The sequence below is a fragment of the Canis lupus genome, chromosome X (assembly GCF_003254725.2).
Source record: "Canis lupus dingo isolate Sandy chromosome X, ASM325472v2, whole genome shotgun sequence".
NCBI lineage: Eukaryota > Metazoa > Chordata > Mammalia > Carnivora > Canidae > Canis > Canis lupus.
Window position 1 is genome coordinate 13,874,445 of NC_064281.1, and position 27,427 is coordinate 13,901,871.

General features: G+C 48.8%; 1 protein-coding gene across 13 annotated transcripts in view; it reads right to left on the reverse strand.

Moving 5' to 3' along the window:
• The window catches only part of RAI2 (retinoic acid induced 2), a 388,271-nt gene that overhangs the window by 39,131 nt on the left and 321,713 nt on the right, over positions 1–27,427 (reverse strand). The window contains exon 1 of one of the 13 annotated variants that reach the window (XM_025437747.3): positions 21,490–21,695. The exons of 11 other annotated variants lie outside the window; for them this stretch is intronic. The gene's annotated coding sequence lies outside the window, so the exon portion shown is untranslated. Of the gene's footprint in view, positions 1–20,911; positions 21,156–21,489; positions 21,696–27,427 lie in introns of those variants that run through there. One more of the 13 variants, XM_025437746.3, reaches the window with a different exon arrangement.

A 27,427-nucleotide genomic window follows, 5' to 3' on the forward strand; every position in this document is an offset into this window, starting at 1 on the left:
CTTTCTTCCACTGTTCTTTGTTATCTTAACTTGAAGAACTAAACTCATGGAGTCCATTTCAGTATCTGTTGACCATCTGGACTTTCTGCAACAATAGGTCCCCATATGTGGAGGACAGTGACACGTGCCTGTTGGCGGGCTCACGACTGCGCTCTTAGGATTCTACCCTAGAGCTACACACAAGCATGTTGATCACAGCTCTTTTGTGTTACAAAGGCTGGAAACAACCTAAATGACAACCAAGGGGAAACTGGTTAATTATTGCAGATTGTTACACAGAATAGTACTAGTCATCGCAAAGGATGACACAGAATGGTATGTCCTGACATGGAAATAGTGTCCACGGAAATTGTTTAAGAAGAAAATAAATAACAAAATCATGCGGTGGGGAGAGAATATGAATTTTCTATACACAAAGTGAAGTAATTTTTGTTGTATGTGTGTATATGTTAAGAACTTACAGAATAAAAAGCCAAGCTTGTACCAGTTTTCTCTGATAAGCTTACAGAGAGTTGTCCCTTTCTTTGTTTTGGAAATGTCAATGTTTTCATTTTTAATATGTTACTTTTCCATTCAGAAATGCAAGATGAGGGACTACAATGTTTTTTCTAAGCCCCATCGATGGCTCCTCACCCATTCTTTTTAAAATCTCAGGTTACGGACACTCAGAGGCAGCTGGACTTTGAAGCCAGGTGGACTTGGGTGAAATAGTGGGTCCTGCATTTTCCAGCTGTGGGCCCTGGGAATGGGACCACCCTATTGGGCCTTCTTTTCCTCTATCATCAACAAGCCTCATCAACTCAATTCCAACCTCTGTGCCAACCCCGGAGCCACCATGGCAGATAAAATACTCACCCCCTTCCCACTTGGAGTTGTGGGAAGTTACAGTTATCTATAGCTGTAAGATGAGGGCAACTTTGTAGGTCTACTGAGGGGATTATAATTAACATAAACAATTCCTGGCACATAAAAGGCCTTTGAAAACTGTCCAGCTACTTTTTTTTAAAACATCTAAGGAGTATGATTTTGTTAAGGTAGGATTGGCTGCCTAACTAACTGCTTCACACTTGTACTAGCTCACTAATGGAGGCGTAGTTCTTACTCCCGTAACAGTGTAAGGTAGGGGTACTTCCATTTCATGCAATGATCCTCCCCAGGCAGAGGTGGCTCTGCAAACTTCCAGGGTTACCCTGGGTCTTTGCTCCATCCCAGATAGCCAGTGGCTGAAGAAAGAGCATGGAGCATCCTGTCAGACAGAACCCAGTCACATGGCCACAGGTAAAACTGCAAGGGAGGCTGGGAAATGTAGTCTGGGGGGGTGGTCTGGGAAGATGAACAAAACAGGTGCGGGGGACTAACCAGCAGCTGCTGCTATGCTGAATTAGACGAAACACACCTCAGCGACTATGTGTGTGTCTTTGTTTGTGTGCAGCCTACAAAAAGTCAATGTTCAAGGAAACCTTTGCTCTGAGACGTCCTGAAGCTCTTCTTTGCTGAGCTTTTAGTTTTCTGGAAGAACTCTAAGAAGACATCTTTTTGAACCTTTCTTTTTTACTATCAAGGTTATCCTGTCATCATCTGAGATATTACTAAAAAACACCACCAGCCCCCAGCTCTGACTTTCACAAGATTTGAGATGCTGTCAAAAATAAATGCCAACTCATCAGATTCTGTGTGAAAGAGATGCCAACACACATATAACTCAAACTAAAAGCTGCAGACAGGAGCTTTACTGCGCACACATTGTCACTCCCCCTCTCCTCAGGAACCTGATCTGCCAGCCAACGAACTAAGAGGGAATATTTTCCCCCTTAAGCTGGCACTTTCCAGAACCAGTACTTATGGGTCTGTCTATCAGAAGCTTACATTTTAATGTAGACATTCAGAAGGCTAGAGGTTTAATTTTCTGGTTTGGTTTGCTTTTGTCATCTGGGGATGGCAGAAAGCCCACGGATATGGTGCGGATAAGGCAAGATGTGTAGAAAATGATACTACTCAGTCATTCATTCATTGAACAAATACATACTGAACGACTCCTCAGTCCCAGTGCTGGGGGTCTCTGGTGGAGGATGCCAAGACGGAATGTGCATTCACTGTGTAGTGAGAGAGTCAGCTCTGCGGACACACAACTACAATGCGACAAGGCCTGCGCTGCTGGGGAAGCACACAGGATGGCAGTGGAGGCACAGATGGTAAGAAAGGCCACCCGATTGTTTGCCACTTCTGACTTACTTGGCACAGAAGCATAAAGTACCCCATTAGGAACTCTCCTGGACCCATCAGATGGCGCGACTGGAAACACGAAAGGAAATGTCCAGGGCCCCCCAAAGGCTCCTTATTTGTGCTGTCATTGGGAAGAGAAGCTGGAATAACACTAGTGTCTACAGTTTACGGGTGGCATCTCTGCCGTGCAGAGAGATGAAGACACATGCCCCATTCCGTAGCAATCTGAAGACCTGGGAATTTGGTCTATTTGAGTGAAGACTGGGTGCTCACCCTTCCCTGCCTCCCCACATGGGAATTCAGGGAAAGCGGAGCCAGCAGGCAGCAGTGGGACTCGTAGCTCGCTTCATCGGACTTGTCGGGAGAGGCAGCAAACGAAGGGGGGAAGAGGTTGGCCTCAGGAGTCAGTGCTCACCTCCTGGACGTCATGTGAGGATAAACTCTCAGCATTCATTCATTGCTTCTACGGTATTTCTGAAGCAATGGCTGGGTGCCAGGTGCTGTTCTAGGTGCTGGGGATATGGCAGTGAACGAGACTTGGTGGTGGGGAGCACAGTGGGGACAGTGAAAGGGGGAGGAGTCAATATCCCAAAACTTGGCGTCACACATAAGAGGTAATAAAATACATACCTTTTCATTCTTGATGTTGATAATTACAGAAACGTATGTTAGCAGAAGTTTGGGGTGGGGGGGATCAATTTGTGGAATATACCTTCCAAATTCCTGGAGAAGAGAGAGGATATATGTATAGGCAAAAAAGACTCAAGGATTGGAACCAAAGTCATTGATAGTGGCAGGATTACAAATGGTATTTATTCTCTTCTTGTTGCCTTTCTAAATGTATACATTTCCTCAAATAAATATGTACTTTTATTATAACAGAGAAATGAAATACTACAATGTTAAAGGACATAAAGCCCCGAAGAACCAGAACCTTCCTCTCCTGGCATTTAGGCAGCAACTGACAAGTCAGCCAGACAGGGCGATGCCTCACTCCAACAGTCACGCCGAGTGATATCTTATTTCAACACACTGCCTGATTCTTTCAAAATTCGCTCATAGGGGTAGCCACAGGAGGAAATACGCACTCATCAGTGAGATATTAAAGACTGAATCCTGAAGCTTCATTTTTCATTAGGGCATTGTGCCATTTTTCAATTAAGATAGGGTTTTTTTCTTGTTGTTTTTTTGAAAAGTGCTGATGTGTAAAACCTCATTTCCTTCCTTAGCACAACTGGCCTATGGATTTTATTTTTAATTGATTTCCACGTGCTCCTAAGAGTGGCAGAGAAACTGGGCTGGTGAGCTGTGTTTGCCACAGTGTTCCTGCTGCTGGAAAGGAAACTGCAGCTCTGCGAGAACAATGCTTTGGAAAATCTGTAAAACCCAGTCGAACACACCTAAGGTTTGTATGAAAGGGCAGGCATTACTCACAGCGGCTTTGACAGTAAGAACGGAGACTAAAAAGCTGGCCAGCCCTTCAGTAATGAATGTGCCCGGACAAACTGGCCAGGTCTAATTTAGAAGCCAAGGAAGAATTGTCTAGTAATGTCTCCATACCGTGGATTCATTGAATTATCTTTTTATTCAAAGTGTTTTCTGTGTTTTTGAATAAAAGAAGATTCCCCCCTCCACCTTCTCCCCCACCAAGTCTCAAATCTAGCAATAAAAATACCCTCACTCAAACTAACAGGGTCTGTGAGGGGCTTAGGTTCTTAACCTAAGATTCTGTTTCCGGCTAGAAATATTGTTTCAAAAAAAAAAAAAAAGCAGAAGCAATGATAGAAGGACCACAGGAAACATCTGTGTATACAAACAGGCTAGCTCACTAGGAATAAAAATGCATTATGCATCACGAAGGTCTAAATATTTTTATTAACATAGTTTGTTAAGCAAGAACCGAGAAATAAGGTTCCCTAAGAGTCCCCCATCAAAATGCTTTCTTCAATATTTCATTTTATTCTTAGGAGAGAAGTAACTCTGAAATCTTATCTTAGATTTTAGCAATGAGTTTTCTATTAAAAGTTATTTCTTTTCCATCTCAGGCTGAGCAAAGCTCTGGGCCAAGGGGGTTAGGGAATTTGTTTCATAAAACTGACAGCTTGGCGAGCATTCAATCACTCGGCACTACACAGCCCAGGAGAACAAATAAGTCCTTTTCTGATGCTGCTCCAGACACATTACGATGTATGTTCCATAGCTTTATTCCCGCACTCGTACTGCTTGCTTCCTGCAGCAAGAAAAGGGGGCAGAAAGCACGTCGAAAGCTTCGACGATGCCTGCGAAGAAGCGGAATTAATCCATCGCACTCTCATTTGGAAGGTGGAAAAAACCCCAGCACGTTGGATGTGCTGTTGTAATGGTTGTGACTGACCTCCTTTTCCAGAAGGGCCAATACGTTCAGGGACCTCTCAGCCATTTGTTGTCCTGTCTTCAAAGACACGTGCCTTTGCAATATCTGACAGAGGCTTTCATGGGCCAGATAAGGCGGGTGTGGTGGCTGCCTTTGGCAGAGGTGATGCCAAGGGCAGGCTACTGGCTCACAGCCCGGGCATCGTCTTGGGCAGCAGGGACCAGCCTGCCCCAAACCCTGCACCAGCAGGGACCCAGCTCGGAAACTTCCTGTTGAACAGGCCTAATTCAGGGCAGCAGGAGAAAGGAAACCATTACAAAATTTCTGCCCTCCTCCCTAAAAAAAAAAACAAGGACTTTTTTTGGGGGGGGGGTGGATAATCATACACAAGGCTATGACAGAAAAATTCCGAGTGAGACACAACTAATCTATGCTGTTGAAAGACAGTGGATACTGTTGGTGAGAAGTAATGAAGAGGCTGTGCGGAGGGGCCCTCTGGGGGGCTGGTGTGGCCCCTGTCTCCATCGGGGTGCTGGTGACTTGGGTGTGCTGTTTGTGAAAATTCTTCAAGCTGTTCACTTAACAGCACCCGTACCTTTCTGTATGTATGTTAGGATTTTAGATCAAAATCTGAAAGTAAAGGTCGGTGATGGGTAATTTTTAGGACTTCTCTCATCCATACAGCTGGTATAGCTGCCATGGACAGTCAAACATTACCAAGAAAAGAATAAACCGTACGCCCCCACTGCTTAAAAATTCTGACCTATTTAAAAATGTATGTGAAATAAAAAACCTTCTTAAAATGCTGATACTATTATTTAAGCTTTTACCCACTATGTCCTTTATGCTTGGGTAAGAATATACTGCAGGCGATTTTGCTAGAACTAATACCCACTCCTCATAAAGTGATACAGAAGGGCACAGAGAAATGACAAAGCTCATTTTCACTCTCGGACTCACTGGAGGACAGGGGACTATTGGAGGCTCTTTCCAAAGACCCAAGTCCCGTTTGGGGCCTTTCTGGCCCCTTCACTACCTGAGCCACATGGCCAGAAGAATCTAAACCTTACTTTTTTTCACATGTCCCTCTATTTTTTTCCCTTTCTCTTTTATTTCCCCGCACTGAGCTCCTCCTTATTCCTGCTGCTGCCGCTCACGAGAATGGACTCAGATGCTTCTCCCTGTCACTGGTGTCACTGGTGTCAGAGGAGTGTTGTCACCTCACCCTCTGTTTCCCTCTGCATTTCTGGATGGAGCTGGAGGCTTGTGCCAGGCCAGGCCTTCACAGGAAAAATCCATTTCGTTAGCTTTCTATTCCAAGTGTTCCTCTGTCCTACCATTTACAACATGTTGTCTGCTTATTTACTGAGGTTTATTTTGCAAGAGAAATACTTGTGGTGGGGGTGGGGAAGGGAAGCTTTTGAAGACAAAAAATTTGTCATTTGGTTTCAAAAGACTTATGAATAATGGAGGGCTATAGTTCCTTTGCAAATGAAGATCCAAATGGTCTACCGCTACCAATGATTTTGCATTTTGCTGCTCTTAAAATAAAAAAAGTCTTTTCTGACCACGATTTCAAGGATGTAGGATTGTATTAAGTAAAGAAACTGTTCTGCCCACCTCAGACCCAGTTTAAGATATTCCCACATCCGATTAAGGACCTGCGAGTCCCAAATGCTGGGTTGGCGGGGGGTGGGGGTGGGGGTGGGGGGGTAGGTGTGTGTGTGTGTGTGTGTGTGTGTGTGTGTGTGTGTGCAGCTACGAGGAGGAGGATGTGGCACAAACTAGATTCCAGAAAGGCAGAATGGAGTCTCCAGGCTCTTACTTTAAGATAAGACTTTCATTTGGACCCAGAGAAGATATGAGAGGGCTTGGGACACATTCTGGCCTCTTCCATTCCCAAGCTCCCCTTCTGCTCTGTGGTACCATCACCACACCGAGTCCCCAGGTAGAACTGAGTCTTCACTGCTCTGGCCCCAACCAGCCCAGCTGCCCGTGTTAAGACATGTCCCCTGGCGAATGGAACGACCAGCTCACCCCGGCTTGCCCAGGAATGCCCAGGTTTTAAAGCTGAATCTCATGTCTCCAGAACCCTCTCAATCCTGAGCAAACGAAGGACAGTTGGTCACCCTGGTGGCAGGCCATCAGCCAACTCTTCTCCTCCAGCTGGGCCCAGTCAAGGCGTGAACTGGCGGGATTACTCTGTGCCCCCCACCGCTTACAAATTCTGGCCTATTTAAAGTACATGAATTTGGAAAGTATATTTAAAGCTGCTGACTGAAGGTGCTCTGGCTGTTGACTGTATCTGTCAGGTTTTCCTTTTCTCCCCCATTTTTTGGCCCATTCACTGTTTTCAACACACTCTCTTCGGAATTTGGGGCTCAGATGATTACATGGGCCAATGCCAAGAGTGTCTGCTCACTCGCCTGACTGCAAAGGGAGGGAGGCCCCAGATGCCCAATCTCTCCCCTCTCCTGAGTTCCCTGGCCCGTCAAGGGGCCTAAACGACAGAAACCAGTGTGTTATCATTTACTCTACCTACCAGCCATTACCCAATCCCATAGCCGGCCTCCTAAAAGCTTCTACAGTCCAAGCACTTGCCTCCACCGCTATGCTGCTTCAGTTCAAGGTCACTGCTCTCTGGGATTACTGCAACAGAGCCCTTTTTTGGGTCTTCCTTCCCTCCTGCCCCAGTTCATTCTCCACTAGGACAAAAAACCAAACACAGAGAGTAAAGTCACTGGCCTCTATGAAAGTGTTCAGGATAAAGTTCAAGTTCTTTCTCAAGACTAACAAGACTCACTACCATCTGGGCCCCACCCACCTTTTCTGCTCATCATCCACAAACTCCCTTTCCTCATCTACAAATTAAAGTAGCTATTCCAAAACATTCCTGTGTGGTTTAAGTGGGAACACGTGTATTAGATTCCAGGCCAGGTGCTTCAGCTCCATCGTGGATTTGGAAAACCTGAAGTTCTTCACACCATCCACGCAAGTGGTAAAAAGGAATAGGACAGGGGCACCCGGGTGGTGCCGTTGGTTGGACACCCAGCTCTTGGTTTCCGTTCAGGTTGTGAGCTCGGGATTGTGGTGAGATCGAGCCCTGTGTCGGGCTCTGCACTCAGTGTGGAGTCTGCTTGAGATTCCCGATCTCCCTCTCCCTCTGCCCCTCCTCCTGGCTCACAGGCTCTCTCTCTAAAATAAATAATCTTTTTTTTTTTTTAAAGAAAGGAAAAGGGCATTTGGCATTGGTCACTACACAGATGGAGGCAAGCAACAGATTTCAAGGAAGGAAAGAAACATCCCATACAACTGAGGGATGAAGAGCTTCATGTTCTAAATGTCCCAAATAGAGTTGAGGATAGGTCCAGTTGACTGGAGGAAAGTGGGTCTTAGCCCTGATGAGTGGTGATGACAGAGACAAGAGGGGTGGGGGGTGGGGCCCACTGGGGAGCTCTGGTTTGCCGAACTCTTTCATGGGGAGATGGCACAGAGCTAAGTGAGATGACGGAAGTACTCAAATCAGGAAATTGACATTTCACCACCGATTAACAGGGACACAACCCCTATAATAGCAGAAATGGGCCTGGAGTTCACGCCTTTGAAGACTCGCTTTTGGAAAAAGATAAACTGGGAGAAATTTGTGTGTTTGTACTTTTTTGTATGAAACATATTACCAGCATCTAAGTGCTACAGAGCACATTGCCAGGAGCCAAGGAGGGCTGGGTTGTCAAACATGGTGATTAAAATGAACTTTAGGAAGTGCCGCCTGGCTCAAGAGAATGAAGGCTGGTTTGAGACCAAGCCACAAAAAAAGACACATGATTCCTACTCTCCAAAAACGAAACAACTACAACAACAAAACAAAGAGGGAAAACAGTGAGAGAAAAGAACAGGCTCCATGGGAGAAAACACAGAAGATCTGTGCACACTTAGACAAAAAGTGATTCCACATTGCTCTTTTATTTTATAAATATTCATAAGAAAAACAGCCTAACAGCTACTTTCATGAGTAATCTCAGCTACTTCTTTACACCTGCCTTTAACAAAAAAAAAAAAGAAAGAAAAAACAAGAACAACATTCTCAGCACTGCTGAAAGCTACATCAAGAGCCAAGGTGGCCAACAGGACAGTCCCCTATCTAGGGGCCTCTCCGGGCCCCCTGGCCGTTCACACCCCCTCACCTCCAATCCTGCCCCAGGGCAAATGGCCTTTGCCTTCCAACAGGGACACAGACTTTAGGACGAAGACACAAGGGCGGGGGGACCTGGGTCTGTTACCTGTCTGCTTCACCTGCCTTGTTTTTTTCGTTCCTAGTTAACTTTTTCCGCTGCTGTTTAATTGCAGAGAACAGCAGACTGGACAACAAATGGGCTTATCTGTCCAGACTTCTGTCACATCAGATAATTCCTAGAGATCATGCCTCTTCCTTCACCACGCCTGGCGCTCCATCCCCTCTCCCAAGGAGCCCCAAACTAAAATGAACACATTCCAGAAGAATCGCCAAGGGAGTGATCAAACCTAACTGTGGCCCAAATAAAGCTGGGGCTGGTGGAGGGCCAGGTCTCCAGGGCAGCAGCAGGAAGAACGCTTCTCCCCACTCGTCTGAGCCAGTGACCACTGCTCTCCGCGTACCAGAAGCTAACAGTGAACCCCAGGCCACGCCACTGGAGGATGCAGGAGTTAGTCCTTAAGCCCAGGCAGATAATGTTCAACCAAGTGCCCTGGCACCAGCAGCACCAGGGAAATTGTTAGAAATGCAAATTCTTGGGCCCCACTCCGGACCTGCTCCAGGGGTTGGTCCCAGGAATGTGTGGTTTAGCAAGCCCTCCAGGTGATCTGCATGCACACTGGTCCGCAGGCCTCTGAGAAAGGGAGGACGATGTCGGACAGCTGGGAGCAGAAGGGCAGAAGGGCGCGGTGGAATGAGCACGCTCTACAGCTGCGCTGCCCACTACAGTAGCCACTGGCCCTGTGCAAATTCTAAAATTTAGAATTTTAAAAAGGAAAGATAAACATTCATAATCTCACTTAAAATGTGGAATTAAAAAAAAAAAGCCAAACTCATAGGAACAGAGTAGAATGGTGGTTATCAGAGGCCCAGATGTGGGGGGAAAGGGGACACTTTTTTTTTAAAGAAAGAAGAAAGAACGTAGCCTCGTGGTTGCCAGGGACTGAGGGGAGGGGACCTGGGGCATTACCCTTTAATGGGTACAGAGACTCAGTTTGCAAGATGAAAAGAGTTCTGGTGATAGATGGTGGTGACAAATGCACAACATTATGAATATACTTAATACCACTTAACTATACACTTAAAATGCTAAAGAAAAAAATTAAAAAGAAAATGAATTAAAAATTAAATTTAAAAGTCAGGTCTCAGCCACACTAGTCACACTTCTAGCACTCAACAGCAACCTCTAGCTAGTGGCTACCATATTGGACAGCCAGTGTCTTACCACATGGTATACGTCTAGTGTAGAATGGAAGTTCTATTGAGCCAGGCTGTAGAGAATCCTAGTTCTACCTCTATAGGCTGTGTGACCTTGTGTAAGCTACTAACCCTCTCTGAGCCCTGCCTGACTCCTCCTGTATGAATTGAAACTCATAGTATTTGTCTATCTTATTAAGGTTGTTACAAAGCTGGAAATATAATAAATGTAAATCTCCTGGGACAACTGGCCAGCCTATAGCAGAAGCTTGATAAACGATAGGTAATGTTGTTGTTATTATGATTTTATGAGCAACCATGGAGATATTTCCTAATGGAATGGCCAGTCTGCGTTGGCTAGGATAGACTCTTTCCACTATGTTTCAACTGCAATTTTCAGAGCCTGTGGAAGTGGCTCTATTTTCAGCAGCAGAAGTCAGCAGTACCATCCTGAAGCAATACCCACTTGTCGGCAGGCCGGAAAAGTGGCCTCCTCATCCAGAAGCAGTATGTAAGAGATCTGTAGTCAGGCTACAATTCTTGAAGCTAGAGAGCCTCATTTTGTGTGGGACTTGCTTTGCTTTGCTTGCTCTTTCCTTTCTCCCTTTCTCCCTTCCTTCTCTTCCCTTCCCTTCTGTAAACCATGAATGTCACGATCCCTGGGATGGTCCATTACATTAGACTCAAGGCTTCAGTGTTCTTCATCTAGAAAGATGCCCAAGAGACCTTGTAACCTTCTTGCAAATCTCTTCCCATATAAGAAAACAAATGAAACCCAGAGTAATTGTACAACCCAGAGGCATTCTCCCGACTGAAGGCCAGTCACGACAGGGAGAATGGACTGGGAAAAAGGCAAGAGGGCTTCGTACGTGGAGTTTTATTTTAAATAATCAGGAAATAGGGAGTCACTGAATGTTCTTAAGCTGGGATGACAAGGCTGGAGAGTTTTATCGAGAGGGAGAGCAGCTGGGGGAGCGAGGACAGGAGTACAGCAGACCAGTAAAGAGACCAGGGCCACACCTGGGTGAGACCTGCTGAGGCCTGCTGGCTCATGGAGCAGTGGGCAGGGCTGAGGAGAGGAGGGAGGTGGGTGGAACCCATGTGAGCTGGCAGCAGAGTTGAAAACAGAATCAGGGATGAAAGGTCCAGGCTCCCAGAGCCCAGGCTGCACGCTCAGATGTTATGTCCAAGAGGCCAGTGTTCCCTTTCCAACTCCTCTGGAGACAGGACTCTGCTTCACGTGGGCTCTGGACAAAGCCAGCTCCCTGCAGTTGATGGGTCGGAAGAGTCGAGTAAGGGAACTCAGAGCAGGGCTCTTGCTCAGGTTGGTTTTTCTGGCTTAGGAATCATAACAAAGGCTTCCCTTCATAAGCTACTTGGGCCTCCCGGGTGAATCCCAGACATTCTAACGTTCTGGATGAGTAACGTTCGAAAAAATGGAGGATCCAACATGAAATTGGACAACTTCTGACTTTGTCAAAAAAGATGTTAAGCTGCAAATGCCAGGTACTTCCTTGACCATTCATAAAGAGACACTAACACCAAGAGAAGCAGGAAAGGCCATTTTAGAATAAAGGACAGTTCTGTGAAATGGAAAAGGTTTATTAGCTTTAAAAAAGAAACTCACTACATTTTCACTTTTCTTTCATTTCACCGAGAATGGGTAGAAATTTTGTCCCATGTCTGGTCTGTGGGGACCAATGGCTTATGGAACATTGCAGAACGGTCCCCTGTGTGGTTTGGGCTGTAAGAATCAGCCTGGATGACCCCAAATCCAGCTGCCCAGCTCCTAAGAGCAAAAATAAAGCTTGAGGTTTCTTGGTACGGGTGTGTCCAGCCTTCTTAAAATGCAAGTGATAAGCCACAAAGGATCCTAGGACAAATGCTCTCAGATTGATATTTTCACATTCAGTGATTTCATATTTAGTCTAGCGGGTTAGTGATTTTCTTTTTCCTAAAGGGAAATTGTAGCCAGAGCTAATTGCTCAATCTGAAATATATCTGGACATTGTTTAGATGTTGGAAAGGAAACAGTGATGTTGGAGAGATTTAACAAAAAGAGGGGCATTAGTTTAGAAAGAAAAGCAAATGTAAATTAATAGAAAACGTAGCCCCGAATGATTTCCGAAGCTCTGATGTACGTAGCCAAAGAGAGGAGCACCCCTATTTTGAGCTTTCCTCGGTATTTTCCCTATTTCTAAAATGCAAAAGGAAATTCAGCAGCACAGGCCCAATCCATTCCCATCCATTGATCTGTTGGCCAATCAATGGCCATCGTAATCTGAAAAAAAAAAAAAAAAAAACCAAACACCAGTTTCTACGAACCTTTCCAAGCAAGGCCGTGTTCAGCTAAGCTTAATAAAGAGAAAAACAGCAAGGACCATCTGGAAAACACTCTTCCGGAGTCGCGAAAGATAGTGGCAGCCTTTGCCCAACCTGCTATAAATAAGTGTCTCAGGAAAAAAAACACCCGATTTTCAAATCTGTTTCTACTTAATACAGCTGCAATGGAGTTTATTTAGCTTTTCCCTATAGCAGGAGGACTGTTTGCATTTTTATGACAAGGGTCTAAATGTGTTTCACAGCCACTGCCACTGCCATTATTTTGAGGAACAACACACCACTTGGACCTGTCTGTCTGCTTCTGCGGCACACGGCGGTGGCCCCGGTGGCCTCTGCGCCACCACCCTGGCCTCCGAAGCCCAGATTTACGGTCGTGTTTCCTCTCCCCGGGCCGCAGCCGCCCCCCAGGCCCGGCCGCGAGGGCCGCGCGGGTCCCCTGCACCGAGCTCACTGCCCCCTCCGGCGGCCGGGGTGTCCCGGGGCGCAGCTGGCACGCGCCAGGGACGCCAGGGACGGCTGAGCCCGAGCCCCGGAGCTCCTCAGGCCGCCGCGGCCACCGCGCCAGCCCCCGCGCCCAGCCCAGCCCAGCCCCTGGCGGCCCCCTGACCTCGGGGCACCTGCCCGGCTCACAGCACCCACCTCTCCGGTCCCCCTCGGGGCCTCCGGGCCATCGCGCTTCCTTCTGGGCTTTACCCCCCACCCCACCCCCGCCTTCCCCTCTAGCCCCCCTGGGCTCCCCCAGAAAGGCCTTGGCGGTGCACCTGCCGCCGTGCCCGCAGGCAGCACCGGGTCGGCCGCCCGAGGGAGCCCTGCTGACTTCTGCTCCCCAAGCGGAACTGCTGCAAGGAAACAAATGTGTGTGCGAGGGAGAAAACTGGCAGGGATGGCGAGGACCACCTAAATTCGAAGGTCCCATAATCTTGAAAAATGCCCCATCTCCCCACCATTGACATTCTCTCTCTGAACAGGACTGGAAAGCACAGAAATTAGTGGCGGGTAAAGGGTGGCCACAATCCGAAATGAGTCTATTCCAGTGCTACGCGCAGAGCTCTCCCAAGTACACTAAAGGGCTAAATTAATTGGCTCAGGCTTAAGATGCTACAGGAGAAATGACAGTGGAGAGGGGGTGGGGTAGACGCAGATGCCTGGTGGCTTTGAAGGCATGCCTGAATCGGGTGCATATGAAAAAGAAACTGGGGAGGAATAAACCGGCTCTCTTTATGAAAAGCCAGAAAAGCCCTCAGTTATTACAAGTGTACCCCCAGTTACCTATGCCTTATTCAGTTGCCTGCCTTAAAAAAAAAAAAAAAGAGCTCTTGTGCTTATACAATCTTACAGACTTTTCCACCAACCTTAGAGTGAAATCAGGCACATGACCCACTTCCAACTGTTAATTCGTTGCCCGCCCCCCGAACAGTATACGTAAAAATCGGGGGGACAAATTGTGTCTTTTATTATTTCAAGCTCAAGTTGCCAAAACCCACAAATTACTTATTAAACCTTGGCCTAGACCAATGTTTCTCAACCAGGGGCGATTTTGTCCCAGAGAGGACATTTGGTGAGGTCTGGAGACATTTTTGGTTGTCACAACTGTGGTGGCAAGGAGTGATGCTACTGGCATCTAGCGGGTAGAGGCCAGAGAGGCTACTAACATCCAACAGTACACAGGTCCCCTGACCCCAACAAAAAAAAAATCTGGCCTAAAATGTCAACAAGGTGGAGAAACAAGGCCAAGCTGGAGAAACTGTGCTCTATATACAGCCAAATATGCCTAGCCTTTAATATTCCTATCACTGGCAGTCATCATAGGGAGAAGACGTGGTTTTCTTTGAAATCTAAGGTTGGTTTACATATTTGTTAGCTTAGGACATGTTTGTTCCTTTTCAAATAAATGCCATAGGTTCTCAGTCTGAACCTAGGAACCTTAAATACTGTGAAGAGGGGCACCCGGGTGGCTCAGTTGATTCAGTGACCGACTTATTTTTCAAAAATATTTATTTTTTTGAGGGGGAGGGACAGAGGGAGAGAATATTCAAGCAGAACCCTCCCCACTGAGCATGGAGTCTGACTGACATGGGGCTTAATCCCACCAGCCATGAGATCATGACCTGGGCTGAAACCAAGAATCAGACGCTCAAGCTACTGAGCCATCCAGGCGCCCCTAAGCATCTGACTCTTGGTTTCAGCTCAGGTCATGATCTCGGGGTTGTGAGATTGAGCCCCGTGTCAGACTCCATGCTGGGCATGGAGGCTGCTTGGGATTCTCTTTCTCCCTCACTGCCCCTCCACTTCCCCTCCCCACCTTGCTCTCTCTTCCTAAAAAAAAAGAGAGAGAGAGAGAGAGAAAGACCATGATGATGGCAGGGGTAGACAGGGTGCATTTGAAATGCATATTTCATCAGGCTAAATGGATGGAAATTAATATCCCATAAAATAAAATGATTATCTAGTTATGTCCCATACAAAACCAAGATCAATACATCGTATCTTACTTAACCTGCAATTAGAGTTTAAAAAAAAAAAAAAAAAACGAAAATAAGGAAATGCCACTCTTTTCCATTTCTTGCTAGCTGGGTATGCATTTCTGAACATGAGGCATTAAAAAACAAACAAGCAGACAAAAACCTTTTTTTTAAAGCAGATTTTTTTTTCCCACAGCATAAAAAGCTTCCTGAATCATTTCTTTTTATTTACTGTAGATTCCATCCTTCTCGGTGAGCAAAACATGCAGCCCATTCTCTTGGCTACGCCTGCCTGGCTTTCCAAATGCCCTCAAAACTGGGATGATGAATCATATACTTTGGCCCCACTGTGTCAATTAATAGTAAGCAAAGAATCCCACACAGCCAAGACAGGACTTTCGGCCTGCTGTTGTGTGCCTGTGGGAGGGCGGGGCTGGGGGTGGGGGTCCCTCAGCCAATTGCTTCCAGAGGGTCTTGAGAGCAGGTGTTGAGATCCTCTGAAATTCCTGCAGGTCTAGAATACTCTGTGTGGCTCTACAAGGCCGCTGGCACGGGGTGGGCTTTGGTCAGGAGGGACGTGTGGTCCTGGGGTCGGCCTAGGGCTTCCAGGCTCGAGCCATGAAGGACATAACGGTGACAGCTACACCACTTCGACCCCCGGCGGCCACCATGCCTTCCCCTGAATTATAAGGCAGAAGTGGCCATACGCACAAAAGCAAAAATAACAACAACGACAAAAACGCCCAAGCACAGCCAGTCTTGGCTGCCAGCGAGGCCCGAATCTGCTGCTGAAAAAGAACAGTTGCTACAGTGCAGCTGGAGGAGCTTTTCCAGGGAACTGGTAATACCCTGGCTGTTAATGAATTATTTTTCGCCAGAATGTCGGATTCTTCCTGTGCTCCAGTAAACAGTCTGCTTCTGCCATGGGAAACAAAACCAGCTCCTTCCGAGGCGCTCAAGGGGGTCAGCCAAGGGTCCCCTGTGGGGGCAGCCCCCTCAGGAGCCAGAGCCACGGGGCCTGACCCATAAATCACCGCAGCCCCAAGTTCACTGTTCCAGCTCTTTCCGCCTACTTGGGCCATGCCCGGCTCCCAGGGAAGGGCCCAGGAGGTCCGCGGTGCCCACTGAGCCCTGGCCGTCCCCAGGAACTGTCCGTCCATCAGGTTTCCTCATCTGCAGCACCGGGGTGTGTGAGGCGGGGCTTGGCTTCCCTGCATTTACTCTGTCTCTCTCACAGAAACGGTATCTGTCTCCTCACTCTTGTTTCCATCAAGGTGTCAGGAAACAACTATGTGCATCCTCTTTTTCCTTTCTCCTTCTCTGAGATTGGCTCCAGCCCCAAATAACCCACTGTCGCCACTGGGGTGTCTACTTGGGACACTGTTCTCACAGCACAAATCCCCAGGAAGGATATTCTTAGACCAGGCGTCGAGAAAAGCAGGTGCTCGGGGGAGACACAGCTCTCCGGTGGACCAGGACACCAGCCTGGTGTGGGGAGAGGTGGAGGGGAGGAGAGGAAAGGGCTCATTGTGTTCAAGCCGGCCCTGCCCATCCTCACGCCTGCCTTGCTCTCTCACCTCCATCAAGTCTGGGGAGCCCACATTCCTCAGGGGAGCTTGACTGAGCGAACATGCTCGAGGATGGGCTTGGCCAGGCACACCCCTCCAAGAGACGCCTTAGCCACCGAAAATCAAAGTTGCCTGATGCCAGGCTGTTGTGGCCACTGAGTCGGCCCATGCCTCTCACCTGCCATGGAGACAAAGGGTGCTTATGCCCCCTAAAACATCTAGAGGTACTATGAGGCTGAAGGCACAGGCTGGTGTTTAGTTTGCTCTAGACAAGCGCTGCCTAATAGAAATAAACGTGCCACTTAAAAGTTTCGGGTAGACACATTAAAAAGATTAAAAGAAAGAGGTGACATTCATTTTAATATTGTAGCTTATTTGACCAACATATTGAAAATATTATCATTGCACTGTGTGATCGATATGAAAATTATTAATGAGCTGTTTTGCATTCTTTTTTTTGTGCTAAGTCTTAGCACACACGAATGTCATCCTTATTGCACATCCTACTTTGGACTGGCCACCTTCTGATTACTAATAGCCACATGTGACTTGTGGCTACTGTATGGGATGGTGCAGATAATGGGACATTTCCATCATCATAAAAGGCTCTGTTAGACAATGCAGCGCGAGACCAAAAACCTGTGGGAAGAAAGAGTGACAGGTGAGAGCAGGGTGAGCCATCAAATTATTGGAGCAAAGAATCACAGCAGAAATCGGAATCGCAAGGATTGGGATATTCTAGAAGCCCAGTGGGCTTTCATGAGAGGCCCAGGGCCCATGCTTACATTGTGGGGGGCTGCCCCACAGCAGCGGGAAGGCCAGCGAGTATAATCATTACTCAAGGCATCTGCTGGTTGAGCCGCCTCCATCTTAGCTTTTCTGATCTGTCCAAGGCAGGGGCTGGGGCAGAAGATCACCAAAGTCACGTACGTTCTTTCAATAACAATTCTGGGTTTGCAATCTAATTTGGTGAAGCAGATAAAGAAACATGATCAAATTACATGCGCCTGCGTTTGCGCATGTATGTGTGTCTGTGCGTGTGTTCTTGGCTGGAGGGAGAAGGAGGGTCATGTGCAAAATCCAGAAGTACAAATGCAACCACCAAAATCACCTCCTCACCGGCCGCCATCAGAACACAGGAGAGCAGTAGGCTCAAGAGGCTCATGAAAAAATTTGGAGCTACAAAGGAGATGCCTTGAGTCTAGAAAGAACGAGATGATGGGGATCCAGGCAGATGAACAGGTGGGAGGGAGAAGTGGTAATCAGAGGCATCCTCCAAAGACAAGAGCAGCCAACTCTATAGCAAGGATGGCACCCTGATCCCCGTACCAGGCTTAATTCAGAATCCCACACAGGCTTTTGTGCAGGGGAGAGAGAGTACAATTAGCCATCTTTCCCCTTCCTTGAGAGCCTCATTCTCTGAGGTTCCCCCGCATATTCTGATCAGGGAGGCAAGAGAATCATACATGGATTCAAATCCTGATTCTTCCAGCGGCTCCAGAGTTTCTAGCGGGTTAAAGGCTACCATCTGGTTGGAAAGGGGCTAAGGGACTTGCTTACAGGATGCATTTGTGTGGTAAGACGTCATCTCATTTTTATTGAGAGTGTATTTATGCTAGAGATAGTTAAGGTCAGATATACTTCAGCCATCCTTTGGTCCTACCCCTGACCTCGCGCTAATTATTTAACCTGTCTTAGCTCAGTTTCCTCATCTATAAAAACGGGAATGCTCTCGCCCATATCACATGAACTTGTCGCCTTGGACCTACCCCAAGCTAGAAATAGAGCATGACACCAGGAACTCCAAATCTCCAAATATAAAAATCTCTGGATTTCTCCCTGCCGAGCGTCCCTTGACAATGACTTACAGCTGCCGCCCTACCACCATTCACTCCATCAGCTCCATCACTTAGTCACTCAACTCTTATTTATCAAGCAACAGTTGGGTGTTGGAAATCCCAAGATGACGAGGCATTGTGTTTCCATCTGAAATAGTCTGCGACTACCTGGGGTCTATCTACTTGGCACATAAGCATGTACCCTGGCTGACTAGGCTGCCTCACCGGTAGGCTCCCCGCCTCCCCAAGTTAGGGACCATATTTTGTGAATGTGTAGGGGCTGAGGGCTCTGGCCTTTGGGAGAAATAAATAAGAGACTTGGAAGAGGGGTTAGAGGGACAGGTTGCCCCTTTAATTCATAACCACCGAAGTCTGGACTCAGACATGTGACTGGAAGATTCCTTATCTATAAAATAATGCCTCCATCACATCGTGGTTTCCCACATGTGAAGTGTTTGGCAGACAGAGGGCAACGACAAATGGTAATTCCTTTCCCAATTTATGTCCCTCCACTATCCTCTTCTCCCCCGGATCGAAGGTTAGGGAAGGAGCCAGAGAACACACACTTGCTATTTTCTTATTGTAGATTGCACGTACAGGATACCTCCATTCAGGATGGGAGGGAGGTGGGGAGGCCAGTCCTATCTAGCTTTTCGGGGGGCTGTAGCTAGAGCCGAATCTGTTCTCCTAGTGCTACAGCACTCCCAGCAACACTTCGTCACACACCTCTTACATCTTCTTTTTCTTGCTTGCTTTTCAGAGGCCCTGTCTCAGAGGCTGTTTTCTGGCTACAAGACTTTTTATTTTTTTTACAGTTCCTACCCAACTGCCCACCAACCAAGTTCTTACACTGGCAACCGGCCTCACCTGGAAAGCTGTTTCCTCATTTTTTCCTGAGATGGGCAGGTTTTCCTAGGGTCAAACCTCAACAGCTGGAAGTCTGGTGCTTCTTTGCATGATAAAGGACCCCCCATGGTTCCATGGGCTCGTGCCAAAGCGGCCAAGTACCCCAAGTTCAGTCTGACTTGGCTCACGGTGCCTGGGCTGCCTTGGAATGCCTCTAGTGGGCATCAGTCACGATGAGACACAAGTGGCCATTTGTAGGATATTTCTGGGGGGAGGGGATTCCGGGATGGGTGGGTGGCCTCTGAGGGCTTCTAAGGAGCAGAGGGATGCCACCCGGTTTATGATTCCGTGCCTTCCAGCCCATCCCCGACTTCTGAAAGTGGCACAGCTGCCCGTGTTCCTCTTTGAGAAGAAAACGCAAATGATCAAACAGCGGGTGGGGGCATAATGCTGCCCTGGCGAGTGGCTCCCACACACTAGCCTCCCCACTAGCGTCCTCCCGCGCCACCACCCCTCTCCTGTAACAAAAGCACATCACGACACATTTTCAAAGTTACCATTAAGTAAGTCTCTTGATCAATCAACAAACGATTCTGAAGACTCCAAAGGGGGAAGAGAGCCACCTAGACAACACTGGGAAAGATTCCCTGGGAAAAGCACAAAAAAAAACCTTGCGAGATGCATGCAAGGCTAAGAATTGTTTTCTCCCTGCTGGCTGCTTTCCTCTCTGTTCTAAAGAGAAGCTTCCAAAAGCAGCTAAATAAAGGGATCACACCAGAGGATGAGAGATAATGCTAAACCAACAAAAACAAAGACCCAAATGAAACAGAGCGAGCCATGAGAATCCGCGGTTATCAAAACTTTGTTTGGCCGTATCTATTTATCATCGCTGCACACCCGGGCTCTGCGGAATATCATTCTGTTGATGTCACTTATGCTCAGCAAAATATTTACACATCCTTAAAAACGCCAGATGAGGGGGGCCGGCCGCAAGGCGCCCCTCGAGCCCCACCGCCAGGGGCTGGGCAGAGCGTGAGATGGGGGCACGATGGGGGGTTGGGGCGGCTGCAGCGGGCACAGGTGAGAGCTACCGACAGTTCCCCGAACTCGGCCACCCAGGAGCTGCGCTCGGCCCTGCCCACCTCTCCCCTACCTGAGTCTGCGAGAAGCAGCCACATCCCCGACATGGTGTCAGCTCCTCCTCCTCCTCCTCCTCCTCCTCCTCCTCCTCCTCCTCCTCCTCCTCCTCCCCCTCCCCCTGCCTTTCTCATTGATTAAGTTCTCAAACCATTGTTAAAGCCGGGTCGCTTCTCCCTGGAAAACTGGGCTGAATTCATTACGCTTTCCCCTGCCACAAAAGGAATATTCATAAAAGTTTGGCAGGCCGAAAGGGAGGCCGAGCGCTCGCCACCGGGTGGGTGACAATCCGCTCGTCCGGAGCCACCTTCCTCGTCCGTGCCCCGCCGCCCAGTGCATCCATCCGCCGTGCCCCAAACCTACTCCGGGGACTCCTGACAGGGAGACACAAAGCAGCAGCTGTTTGGCAACATCTCGACCCCTCGGCGGCAAGTGTGGGGGGTGCCATTTCCCCACCCAGGCGGGGCTTCCGAACAATAGTCGGGCTTTAAGGGCGACCAAGCAGGCGCGCGGAGCACAACCCCAAGCCCGAAACCGCCGGCGCGGAGCGAAGCGGCCAGTCCCCCCGCAGCGAAGGGCGCCGCCGAAACGCACGCAAGAAGCTGCGAGAACGGCGCCCGGTGCCTAACATGGCAGAAAGCCCGCGCCCGTGCGGCCGGCCCGGCTCCGGGCGCCGGGGGGTCGGAGGCTCCGGGACGCCGACGCACACTCACCCGGCTTCGGGGCGATGCGGGGCCGGCCGAGCGTCACAAAGACGAGCCCGGCGCGATCTGGCAAAACCCAACTTTCCACCCGGCTCGCCAGGGCCGCCGGATACGTCAACAGAATCCATCTTTCGAAGGGCCTGGAAGGCGCCGGCTTCTCCGGGCCGGGGCAGAGCGGCAGAGCCGCGGGCGGCCCGGTGCGGTGCCCGGGCGCGGAGTCCGCCGCGCGCCGCCCTCTGCGCCGGTGCCAGCGCCCGTGGCGGCCCGAAACCCACTTCGGGGCCCCCGCCCCGCCGGCCGGCGCCGCCTCTCCGGCCCCGCCAGCCAGTGCGCGGCGCCGGGAGCGGGAGCGGGGCCCGGGGACGCCGCACGGGTGGCGGCCGCGGCCCGCGTCCCCGCCCCCGCCCCCGCCCGGCCCTCCCAGCTGGCCCCGGCCTCCGGGCGCCGTCCTGCCCACGGGAGCAGGCCCCTCCCCGGGCGCCGGGCCCCGCCAGGCGCGCCCAGCCCGGCGCGCCCCCTGCGTCCCGGCGGCAGGTCCGCGCGGGGCGGGGGGACCCCGGCCCGCACTGGGGCGCCGCGGCGGCTACCTCGCAATCGCGGCCGCCGCCTCCAGGAAGCCACGGGGTGGTCGCGGGTGCGGGAACTCTCCGGCCTGGCCTCGCCGCCCGCCGCCTGAAGGGGGTGCGCAGCGGTGGGAGCCGCCGTCGCCGCTGTCACCGAGCCGCTGTCGCCGCTGCTGCCGGTTGTGCGTGAGTGTGTGCGCGCCTGTGTCCGGGCGAGTGTGTGTCTGCGTGCGGCGCCCGGCCTTTACTATATACACCAAGGGGTGGGAGGAGGCGGGGAAGGGGAGGGCTTGGGGGAGGTGGCGGAGGAGGGGGAGCAGGAGGGGGGCGAGAGGGTACCCGAGGAGGCGGCGGCGGAGGAGGGACAGGTGATCGCGCCCACGGGGAGGGCGTGGCTGGGGGCGGTGCACGGTGGCAGGAGGAAGGGGCGCCCGAGGCGCGGGCCGGGGGAGGCGGTGCTGGACACCGGGGGGCCGGGGATCCTGCTGCCCACCGGCAGGCCGGGGACCCTTCCACGCCCCAGGATGAAGAAGAGCGAGACCAGAGCCCAGGAGAGACGAAGCGGCTGGCTGATGGAGGCGGGAGGGCCGGGGAGGGCTCGCGATCACCCCCTAAAATGCCACTGTGATACAGGCACAAGGTCCTTCTCACGAGGTGTCACATTATTAAAGACAAAACGAGCCCACAGACGTAATCTAATTTCCACAAACTTGCCTGAGAGGTGTTTTTGTTTATTAGTCTAACATTTCTTAACCACCTGGTGTTTGCCAGACACGGAGGCTAAAACCTGGAGTTACAGAGATGACTGAATATACGGTTGCTCGCCAGTAAATAAGGAATAGGTATTAGCAGCACTAGTGACCGTTTGAAAATAAAATAAAAACCCTGAATCCTATAAATATTTTAAGAGAGCAAAAGAAGCAACTGCACTGGGTTAAGGAATCCCTACAGATGTAGATTTTTTTTTTCTGGAAATAAAAACAGGACGAAGATATTTGAGAGAACGGCAGAGCTGAAGTTATTTCAATCAGAGCAGAGAGCAGTCTAATTCTAGGTCTCCTTTGCGTGATCAATCCTCCATCCCAACACCACGACTAGTAACCATGACCTCCCTCTTGTAGAATTTGGGGTGGCCACACACAATGTGAAAGACATAGAGGGCAGCCTGGCAAGTTTATAATTGCTATGAGAACCTGACCTGGCGTCTGAGAGGTTCTATTCTAACTTTGTTGTGTTGCAAGCATGATGTGGTAGAGACCAGGGCCACATTATGACTTTTGTGGACGCTTTTGCCTTTGTGGGTTCCCTCCTCCATTAAAAAAAAACCTACAAGTTATATTTTACGATTGCATTGGTGTAAAGACAAATATATTAATATTACACGCTAATACATTTTCTTCGACCTAGAAGATCATCTTTTCTTTTGATTTTAAAAGAAATGAAAACATTTCTATGGGCTCCTAAAAGTATTGTGGGCTCCGAGCACTGTGCCTACTGTTCCTAAGAAAGACGCAATCTTGAAGGTACCATTCCTTGATACTGAATTTCCTCCTTCGGGGGGAAAAAAAAACCCAGTTAAATTAAGAAGTACCGAGTTGACATAGAGGCAGAAAGACACACAGTACAAGTTTAAGAATTGATAATAATGAATATCAGCAGAAAGTACCGGTTCCTACTTGTTTTGGTCAGGCTCTTGAGGTCTTAAATCAGCTTCGAGTCATTAATGATACCTGTGGAAATATGTCTGTGAATGTGTCTTCAGCCCTTCCAGTAGCCAAAGACTTCCTCTAGAGATCTCATGACGGTTCCGAATCCTTGGATCAGGTATGTGAGGTCTCTGTTGCCAGGACCTAGCCAGAATACAACTAAAGACACAGCTGGGCAATTATAATTGGGCAAGTTCATGGATGAGAGATCCATAAAGGTTTTGTGTGTGCTGAAGGGGTATGTGTGTATAAGGTAGGGATTGATATCCTGGAAGGCAATTACTAGCCTATTTCTTTTGTTGGCCTCATCACAACCCTGGGTTAATGTTTGATCCTCGCTGGCAGTTGTGATTCATATTTGCTGCCCTTTGAGGAGCTTATGTTTTCAGGAAAGACTATATTGATTCAGATTAATGCATAATAAACAGGCATTATGGTCCCACAGAAGTGTACAGTGGCACCCTTCTGTATTTTCATCGTGACTGCCCTTGCAGAGAGACGGAAAAAAGAGAAGTCCATAATTATAGAGCAGGTCTGGAGCGGGGAGGAGATGTCTGGGACAGAACTAAGACATTAATATGGAAGAATTGTATTCATATGGTTAAAGGGATGCCCAAGAAAATGGAGAGAAGAAAGGATATGCCCAAATAGCAGGAAAGAAACAAAAAATCTTCCAGGGCTGCTCACGGTAATTTTTGAGACCTCTGATTTTAATGATTGGGGATTTTAAGTAAGGACTCGAGAAACTTCCCAGGTCAGATCTGATTCTTTTATCTTATCTATATCTTGCTTTTCTAATACAGCATCTCCTCATGATCTAGTTTTCACATACTTGCCAGATGGATGATTCCTTTATTTATCCAATCAACATCTATTAAGCACCTGTTGTATGCCAGTCACTGAGCTAAGGGCTGCAGTTAGAGAGATGGTTAACATAGGGTTGCTGACCCCAAGGAGCTCAGAGGCTAATAAATGAACTGTTAATGATGCACTGTGACACTATACGGTGCATGAGAAGTTGTCACATGGACTCAGTGAACCCCCAAAGGAGTGGGGCTAGCCTCATGATGGAGAGAGTCGAGAATGGCTTGGGGCAGAGCAGTCAGAAAGGACTGCACAGAGATGGTGACAAGAGCACAGCATTGAGAAATAAATAGGAGTTTTTCAAAGTAAGGGAAAGACATTACAAATGAAAGGAACTGCAGGCACCAAAGCTCAGATGCACAGCACAATCTGGAGGCTGCAGATATTTTGTGGGACTGGAACAGAGGCTGTGAAGAATAGCAGGGGTGGAGGTGGAGGAGGCTGGGGGGCAGCCGAGGTCCCTGATCTGTCGTTTAAAGGAGCTTTTTTTTTTGTAGTCAACGGGGAGCCAATGAAGACTTTAAGCAAGGGGGTGAACCAAGAAAGAGTTGGGTTGAGGAATGCACACTCTGCTGGTGGGTGTGAAGGGCCAATTGGAGGGAGTGAGGTCGGTAGCAGGAAGACCAGGTGAGAGAGGCTGTGGCAATTATCAGAGTTTGACTCAAGGTAGTACCAGCAGAGATGAAAAGTAAGAACTTGAGTCAAGTTCTACTCAGGCTGCAGAACTGAAAGGATTCAATGATGGAGGAAACAGGAGGAGTTAGGGTCCCTGGCACCAGGCTTTCAGAATTGGTGACAGGGTGGGTTGGGGTGTGGTCAATGCAATAGAGGTCCTAGAGAGAGAAGCAGATTTGGGACTGGCGATGATGAATGCTATATGTTCCCCCAGAAGCAGATCCTGAGACAAGGATTCAAGTGCAGAAAGTTGATTTGGAAGGTGTAGGGAGACACTGGTAGGGGAGTGGGGGAGGCAGACAGAGGGATGGCAGCCAATGGGGATACGTTATCAAGGCCAGTTACCACTGTGAAGCTTAAGTCCATGGGCAAACTCTTGGATATGATACAAAACACCCACTTCAGAACAGTCCCACAAAGAGGAAGCTGGTTGAGGGCTGCCCAGGGAATGCTGGTTTTCTGGCAGTTCTGGCCTGCCACCTAGCATAGGCAGAGAGTCCTTCTCAGGTAGAGAGAGAAGATACCAGCAGCTGGATGTCTGTGGAACACACTAGGATGGTAGCATCCAGGGGATGTGGGTGGAGCACCATCTGTGTCTGCTCCAGGGAGTTCTGGTTAGGGCCTCCTGAGTGGGAAGTGCCCGCTGGGTAACCACATAGACAAGTCCAGTAGGCATGTGCAGGAGCAGAAGGTCAAGATCTAAGCTGAAGACCTAAATTTGGGAGTTGTTGGGTCCCGGATGCTGGCTGAACCAGTGAGTATTAAGCTCTGTGGAAGACATATGTGACTTGAGCTGGTGGCTGAGTCCATCACCCTGTAGTAATGCCGACATGATCTGCATAAACATCACGGTGGGTTTCTCTAAGGAGTGCCAGGAAGCCCTGGGGTTGTGACTCATGGGTGTGAATGTGTCTGGGGAAAAGGGCCCATTGCTTTCAAAAAATTTTTAGGGAATCTATATCTTACTAAATTTGAATCATGTATTTAAAATTGAGAGCCTTTAAAAAAAATTAGTGGTCAATAGTATTTACCACTATAAGTGATCGAGTGAGGCAGGCATCTGAAAACATGATCACAATGCAAAGGGGCAAAAGCTGAAGAAAAAAAATGTGCAAGGGGTAATTAAAGCAGAGGATTGAAATGAAACCCAGGCTTGGGGGAAGAAGATGGAAAGCATTCAGAGAAAGAGTCCAGTAAGAAAGACTTTTCTACCTGAGGAACATTCAAAGGCCACGGGGTAAGACAAAGGTTGCCACTATTTGATAGAACCGAGACCTTTAACGTGGTCTGCATGGAGGCTTCAAGTAGCCTTCACTTGAAGATTTTATATGAATTGTATTATGTCTTGATTTTATCCAAAGGGTACAGTACATTCATATGAAGTCTCTGCCAATTTTAGCGAAGACCGGATCAAAGGATATGCCAGCTGGTTCTTCAGATAGGTATCCCACAAGCACATCGCAAACAGTTGTGACTTCGCAGGAGGAAAGTACACGCTGAAACACACAGAGTAATAAAGTACTGTCCTTGCTCTGCACTGAAGTCTCTCATAATCTAGCCTCACAATCAGGAGAGCATTTGACCTCAGAGGATTTTGAGAAACTGTCAGGAATAAGAAGCAGGCCCATTTTAAAGGATTTTGCTTGTGGCCGCTCCAGTCTGCATTCCTCTTTCCGAAGAGAACCCTAAAGTTGTTCAGGTGTCCATCCCTCTCCATGGAACGATATGCCTTGGATCTGAGCCTAGCTTTAGGGTGGGGACCACTTGATCCGAGGCAAATGGCATCCCTCCTTCTATAATGTGGACCAAACAGACGAGAGGAGAGACCTGCTTGGGGCTCTATGGGTGAGTTCTGACTCTTCCAGGAAAGCCACTCTCCCTGACCCAATGGACTGTAGATAATGAACCACATTTGCAAGTGGCAGCAAATACATAATGCAGGTGACCATATATCTGATCACTGGGACACTGCCGAGAGTGAATGGGTTGCCATGACTCATGGTCAGGGCAAAAGGCATAAACTGGGTCTTCCCACTGGAGCAGGATGAATGGTCATAATGATGCTAGGAGCCAGGCCTAGGAGGCAGCTGGTGCTCAAGGTGGCACAACAAAGGAGAGAAAGAGCCTAAAACTCTGATGATGTTACTGAACAGCTGGAGCAACTAACCACTTCTGGAGCCACCTGAACTCGCAGTCCCGGTTGTACAGGTTACTACACCGTCTCATAGCTTCAGCTTCTTGGAGTCAGATCTCCATTGCTTGCGATTGAAAGCATCCTAAGACATACATGCAGTTACAGAATTGTTTTAATTTTGTTCTGTTTTGCTTCATCCCAGATGGGGTAGGGGCCATCCTGGAATCAAGAGATGTGACAAAAACAAGCGGAGAGAGGAAGTAGGTGAGCAATTGATATTGTAATCTGACTTTAAGGACAAGTATAAATAAGAAGACGGTTGAAGCCCACAGCTCTGCCCAAGTTGGAAGGCCAGCCCCGGGGATCCCTGGGTGGCGCAGCGGTTTGGCGCCTGCCTTTGGCCCAGGGCGCGATCCCGGAGACCCGGGATCGAATCCCACGTCGGGTTCCCGGTGCATGGAGCCTGCTTCTCCCTCTGCTCGTGTCTCTGCCTCTCTCTCTCTCTCTCTCTGTGACTATCATAAATAAATAAAAATTTTTAAAAAAATAAAGAAGGCCAGCCCCGTACATGGTGGTTCTCATC